The sequence below is a fragment of the Erinaceus europaeus genome, chromosome 13 (genome assembly GCF_950295315.1).
Source record: "Erinaceus europaeus chromosome 13, mEriEur2.1, whole genome shotgun sequence".
NCBI classification, from domain to species: domain Eukaryota; kingdom Metazoa; phylum Chordata; class Mammalia; order Eulipotyphla; family Erinaceidae; genus Erinaceus; species Erinaceus europaeus.
The window spans coordinates 54,495,577-54,502,798 of NC_080174.1; positions in this window are offsets into that span (position 1 = coordinate 54,495,577).

Here is a 7,222-nt window from a genome sequence, read left to right on the forward strand (position 1 = left end):
TCCTATTCTTTTTCTCTTCTCCTATCTTTGTCATAAGTAAATAAAATCTTAATAAAAAACTTTAACAAGTGTAAGAATGATTTTACTAATTTCTTTAGCCTAAAGAAAACAAGCCCATGATCCTGGGAGAACTAATGCAGTTTCCAATGAAGGGAATGGGGACAGAGAACTCCGGTGGTGGGAAGGATGTAGAATTATACCCCTGCTGTCTAATGGTTTTGTAAATCAATACTAAATCACTATTTAAAAAAAAAAGTCCAATGTCTGCCATTCAGAAGATGCTTCTTGTTGTTTGTTCTGAGCTATGTATTCCATAAGTGCTGAACTATTAATTTATAAGGACCATGTTAAACACCCTCAGCTCCATTTCCTCCTTTAATCCCACAACAATGTCTAAGGATTTATTTGTTAATTACAGAGTACTCTATCACATTTTAAAAATATTTATTTATTTTTTCTTTTGTTGCCATTGTTGTTTTTTATTGTTGTAGTTATTATTGTTGCTGTTATTGATAGAGAGATATGGAGAGAGGAGGGGAAGACAGAGAGGGGAAGAGAAAGACACCTCCAGACCTGCTTCACTGCTTGTGAAGCGACTCCCCTGCAGGTGGGAAGCCTGGGGCTCGAACAGGGATCCTTATGCCGGTCCTTGTGCTTTGCGCCACATGTGCTTAACCCGCCTGACTCCCATTTACTACATTTAATTATTATGTCACATTTAAGAGAGAGAAGAGAATGAGATCATCTTTCTGGTACATATGTCATTGGACCCTCTTTGAGAATTCAACACTTTATTCACTGTGCTACCTCTTGGTAAATATGTAATATTTTAAAGATTCATTTATTTATTTTAATGAGAGATAGAAAGGGAGAGAAAGAAAGACTAGAGCACTGCTCAGCTATGGTCTTATGGTGGTGCTAGGTATTGAACCTAGGATTTCTGGGGCCTCCAACATGCAAGACTGGTGTACTGCCTTTGAATTATCTTCCTAGCTCTCCCACAAATGTATCTAGGGTTGTGTCATTGCACTCATTTTACAGATGAGGATATAGAGACACAGAGCTACTGAGTGGATTGCATGAGGTCACATAGTAAACAGCAAAACCAAAATTAGAATCTAGATCTTACTACTTTCAGATCTATTCCTCTTCAGTTGTAAGCTATATTTGTGTTGTTTATATGTAAATAAATGTCTTGGATATGACACAGGCAACTGAAATCAGTTTTTATTTTCATCAGGATACCAGGCATCAGCAGATTCTACTTAGCTTCAAGTATCAAAGCATAAATCATCAGAAGAGCGAGATACATGGCCAGGCCTTGATTTCTGAGACCATGTCCAATTGTACAGCACTTTGTCTGCATTTGACACCAAGTGTCAGACTACATGTTTTAAATCATCAGCTAAAATTAAACATGGTGAAGATAAACTGTCACTCATTCCCCCACTCCTCAGTGACTGACCTTTCCTAGAATGAGCCAGCAGCTGAAGCAGAGAAGAAAAATAGGGTTAGTCTCAGAATCAGAAAGTAAAGATGATGTTAACCATTACACATCAAGGACAGGAACTGGGAATAATTCATCCTGCCTCTTAGAATATCAATAAATTGTGGTGCTAAGGAATTAAACTCTCAAGCATGAGGTCCTGAGTTCTATCCCTGGCAGTCAATGTACCACAGTGATATTCTAGTTCTCTTTTTCTCTCTCTCTCATTAATAAATAAAATATTTTTAAATATTAATGTATGTTGCACTCAATATCTGACTTCAAAAATCATTCTCCCAGCAAAATTGAGGACAAATCAGAGAAGGATAAGACAAGAGACAAGAAAATATTTGGGGCCTGGGTGGTAGTGCAGTGGATTAAGTGCACATGGCACAAAGTGCAAGGACCGGCATAAGGATCCCAGTTGGAGCCCCCAGCTCCCCACCTGCAGGGAGGTTGCTTCGCAGGCAGTAAAGCAGGTTTGCAGGTGTATATCTTTCTTTCCTCCTCTCTGTTTCCCTCTCCTTTCTCCATTTTGCTCTGTCCTATCCAACAACAACAACAGCTATAACAATAATAATAATAACCGCAACAACAAGAGTAATAAAATGGGAAAAATAGCCCCCAGGAGCAGCGGATTCATAGTGCTAGCACCAAGCCCCAGTGATAACCGTGAAGGAAAAAAATTAAATAAATAAAAAAAATATTTAAGAGATTTAAAAAAATAATAATAAACCAAGCTAGCAATAGGGGATCTAAATTTGGACTATGGCACCAGGAATGAAGAATGGGAAAGATGCTGTTATATATTTATTGAGAAACACTTTAGAGATCAGGTTTCAAAAATCACTGAACAGTGGAATAAAGGGAGGGGAGATAATACCAAGGTTTCTACTGTGTAACTAAATGATTAAGTAATCAAGTTTTTTAAAGGAACAACAAAAGTGTTTGTATTTCTCAATATGAAGTTTCCTTCCTTTATATAAATGTTTAGATATTTTTCAGTTTTAAGCAAAAATGATTTGTAACTTATCCACAGTGAAATTATAGGTGCAAATTGTTTCATAATGCATCCTGTTGTTACAAGTTTTCTGTTTTGTCTTCCTTAACTTAGTACAAACTGCTTTTGGTTATTGTGTTCTTGTTTTTTTTTTTTTCAACTTAGGTCATTTTTTTTAAACAAGAAGTGCTGAGTGGAGTATTAGGGATGGAACCCAGAACCTCATACATATAAACCATGTGCTTTACCACTGAGCTACATTCCTGACACTCAATCAAAATATTTTGGACACCTTTTGCTTGGCAGGCATTAAAGATACAGAGTAGGGTCTGGGAGATGGTTCATCCACACTTTACCCTGTGCGGGGACACAGGCTGGAGTCCCAGTCACCACATGGAAGCCTCCGCATGTGGGGCAGCTTCATAAATGGTGGAGCAGTGCTCTGATACATCTCCTCCTTTATATGTACTTCTCTCCTTCTCTATTTTCTTCTCTGTATCTCTTCTTCTGTCTTACACAAAGATACAGAGTAAGATTTGGTCTCTGGTTCAGTTTAGTGAAGGCGACAGATTATAAAGACTATGAAAATGACTAGCCATATTGAACTAGGTGTAAATGGAAGGACTTTGAGACCTTCAATCATGGAATAACTAATTTGCTTCAGAGCAACAGTCAGGTAAAACTTAATTCCAATTCTTCCTAGCCAAGGTAGTTAACTTTTCACCCCAAGGTTCTTAACATGAGAACTGAGAATAAGAATCCCTTCACTCAAAACTGTTCCAAGAATTAAAGAGGATAAATGCAAAGGATTCAGCATAATGTCTCAGTGTAACTGATTTTCAACACAAGTGCATTTCTTTCCTTTCCTCTTTTTTTTTTATGGTAAATTTTATAATGAATTTTTAAAAAAATATTTATTTATAAAAAGGAAACACTGACAAAACCATAGGATAAAGGGGGTACAACTCTACACAATCCCGACTACTACTCCATATCCCATCCCATCCCCTCCCCTGATAGCTTTCCTACTCTTTAACCCCCTGGGAATATGGACCCAGGGTCATTATGAGGTGGAGAAGGTGGAAGGTCTTACTTCTGTAATTGCTTCCCCACTGAATGTGGGTGTTGCAGGTCGATCCATACTCCCAGCCTGTCTCCCTTCCCTTATTTATAGGGAAGGTAAGGAAGTAGCATTTGAGCTGAGTTTACTAACATTAGATGTTTGCTTTTTGTTGGCTTGAAAAATGGCTCAACTGGTAGAATGCTGAACCTTTGTGCCAGAAGTTCCTGGTTCAAGTCCAAGTCTTGTATATAGCAGTGTGCTGGTGTGTTACTCTCTATTCTCTCTTCCTCTCTGTCTCATGTAAAACCTCTATAGTATGTATAATTAAATAATTAAAAATTCTTTTTTTTTTTTTTGTCTCTGGGGTTATAGCTGGGGTTTGGTGCCTATACTATGAATTGATCTATCACTTCCAGAGACCATTTTTTTCTTTCTTTTCTTCCTTCCTTTCTTTTTTTTAAAGATCTTTTTAAATGTATTTTTATTTATTTATTCCCTTTTGTTGCCCTTGTTTTTATTGTTGTAGTTATTCATGTCATTGTTGTTGGATAGGACAGAGAGAAATGGAGAGAGGAGGGGAAGGGAAGACAGAGAGGGGGAGAGAAAGACAGACACCTGCAGACCTGCTTCACCGCCTGTGAAGCAACTCCCCTGCAGGTGGGGAGCTGGAGGTTGGAACCAGGATCCTTATGCCCATCCTTGCACTTTGTGCCACGTGCACTTGACCTGCAGCGCTACCACCTGGCCTTTCTTTCTTTCTTTCTTTCTTTTTTTCTTTCTCTCTCTCTCTTTCTTTCTTTCTTTCTCTCTTCCTTTCTTTTTCAGATTTAGAACAGAGAGAAATTGAGAGGAGAAGGGCAGGGGAGAGAGAGAGAGGAAGGGAGGGAGAGAGAGAGAGAGGTACAGACCTGCTTTATTTACCATTTGTGAAGCATCCCTGGACAGGTGGGGATTGAGGGCTCAAATCCCATGGTAACATGTGTGCTTAACCAAGTTGCATCACCACCAGGCTCCCAATAATTAAAAAATTCTTAATGTTTCCTTTTGTACTTAGGGAGGAGAAACTAACTTTCGAAAAGTAGTTATGAGGGATAGGCATTCTCTCTGGGCCTTCCCAGAATGAAGAGGGGAGAGTACACCCAAAAAGAATAATGTAGGTGAAGACATAAGGTTTGCATCCCAGGAGGTGATGCAGGGATATGCAATGTAGGACTTCTAAGTATGGGTCCAAACACTATACTAGAGTGAGTCTCTGTTCCCCATTTTCCCCCAAAACAAATAAGTATACTTTTTTAAAAAGATATACTGAAGGTGGCACACCCGGAAGAGAACACATGTTACAAAGTGCAAGGACCAGGGTTCTAGCCCCTGGTCCCCACATGCAGGGTGAGAAGCTCCATGAATGGTGAAGCAGTGTTACAGGTCTCTCTCTCTCTCTCTTTCTCTCTTCACCTCTTCCCTCTCAATTTCTCTCTGTCTCTATCCTAAATAAAATAAAATTAAGAGGTTAAAAATAAATAAATAAAAGAAATAAGTAGAACGGGGGTAGATAGCATAGTGGTTATGCAAACAGACTGTCATGCCTGAGGCTCCGAAGTCACAAGTTCAATCCCCCACACCATCAGATCCCAGAGCTGATCAGTGCTCTGGTGAAAAAAGAAAAAAATAATAAGTAAGATTAAAAAGAAACAATGGCTTGAGACAATGTAAGAAATGTTGACCAGGAGTCGGGTGGTAACACAGCGCGTTAAGTGCAGGTGGCGCAAAGCGCAAGGACCAGCGAAATGATCCCAGTTGGAGCCGCCGGCTCCCCACCTGCAGGGGAGTCACTTCACAGGCAGTGAATCAGGTCTGCAGGTGTCTATCTTTTTCTCCCTCTCTCTGTCTTCCCCATCTCTCTCCATTTCTCTCTGTCTTATCCAACAACAACGACATAAAAAATAACTATAACAATAAAAAAACAAGGGAAACAAAAGGGAATAAATAAATAAATAAATAAATATTTTTTAAAAAGAAAATTATTTAAAAAAAAGAAGAAACGGTGACCACAGAATGAAAGCTCAGATCTACAGGGATGCAGAGGTCACATAGGCTCCTAAGCTGAATATGGGCCCCAGATCAAATTGATGGGGTTTACAGTCAATATTTATACCCCTTTCCCATATTTGGGAGCTACTCTCTTCCCTGATCCAGCTTTCTAGCCCCTTTTCCAGTCATGACATCATCAGACAATAACTTGAGTCCACCTGCATAGCAGATGTCAGGCTCAGAAAAAAAAAAAAAAAAAAACTAGTATAACCATGGGCCCTTTGGAATATAACTAAAAAAGGCCTACTAACTATCTACAAAATAGAGACTCCCAAATCTTCATCTGCAATATTCCAGCCTTTAGGCTCATGTTTAGTCAATAATTTTTTTATTTCCACAATATTTAACAATTTTTTTAGCTTTATATGATAACTCTTTTTTCAGCTACCAGGTTCCAGATGCTCTCATGATGCCAACTGGACTTCCCTGGGCAGACAACCCCACCAATATTTCCTGGAGCCTTGCTTCCCCAGAACCCCACCCCACTAGGGAAAGAGAGAGATAGGCTCGAAGTATGGACTGACTTGCCAACACCCATGTTCAGTGGAGAAGCAATTACAGAAGCCAGACCTTCCACCTTCTGCACCCCATAATGACCCTGGGTCCATATTCCCAGAGGGATAAAGAATAGGAAAGCTATCAAGGAAGGGGATGGGATGCGGAGTTCTGGTGGTGGGAATTGTGTGGAGTTGTGCCCCTCTTATCCTATGGTTTTTATCAGTGTTTCCTTTTTATAAAAATTTATTTAAAAAATTTAAAAAAGAAAAGAAATGGTCTATCCTTAAAGATGTAATGAGGCAAGGGAAATCAGTGAACCCATGGTGAAAGAGGCTAGAGAGGGAGACCTAAGTTGGATATGATAACTATTTCCAGAGTTCTTTACCATCTTTTGAAATCTATTGTTTAGAATTTAGATATCCACTTATTCCTACAGAATTGCAGAAACATTGATTTCAGACAGGAAAAAAAAAGTTCTCGAAATCACATGGCTGTTAAATGCAAGCATATCAATCACAAAAATCTAATCTCCTATCTAACTCCCAAGGCCACACAGTGATTTCTGAAACATGGGCTGTGGTGCATTATTTATGTACTTTGTAGCTGTGTAACTCAATCCAAAGAGGATCTGAAGACACATGCAATACTGGTACAACTCCTTGCATATATAAACAGACCAGACAAGAATGCAAGACTGAAAATTTTTTCCTTTCCCTGATTATATAACTTATGTTATACATGCAATTAAATGGATGTACTGGCAAAATAAAAATTGAAAGGAATGCAAAAGAAAACAAAACAGGAAGATAAGGAAAAATAACCAAACATGAACCAATTATGCATGTAATTCTTCCTGATCTGAATTCCTGTTATAGTCAGTTTACCATACATGCACTCTAGCTTTCTGTTAACTGTTATGCATGTCCTAAACTGTCCTCTGTGAGATCTGACAGTGACCATGTTTCTACTATATTCTGGTGCTGTGTGTGTAATCATATCCATTTTGTTGAATCCTCACTCTATGCCAAATACTCTTAGGTACACTGCAGAGGACAAATAAAATTTGCTTTCTGGCCTCATGCAACTT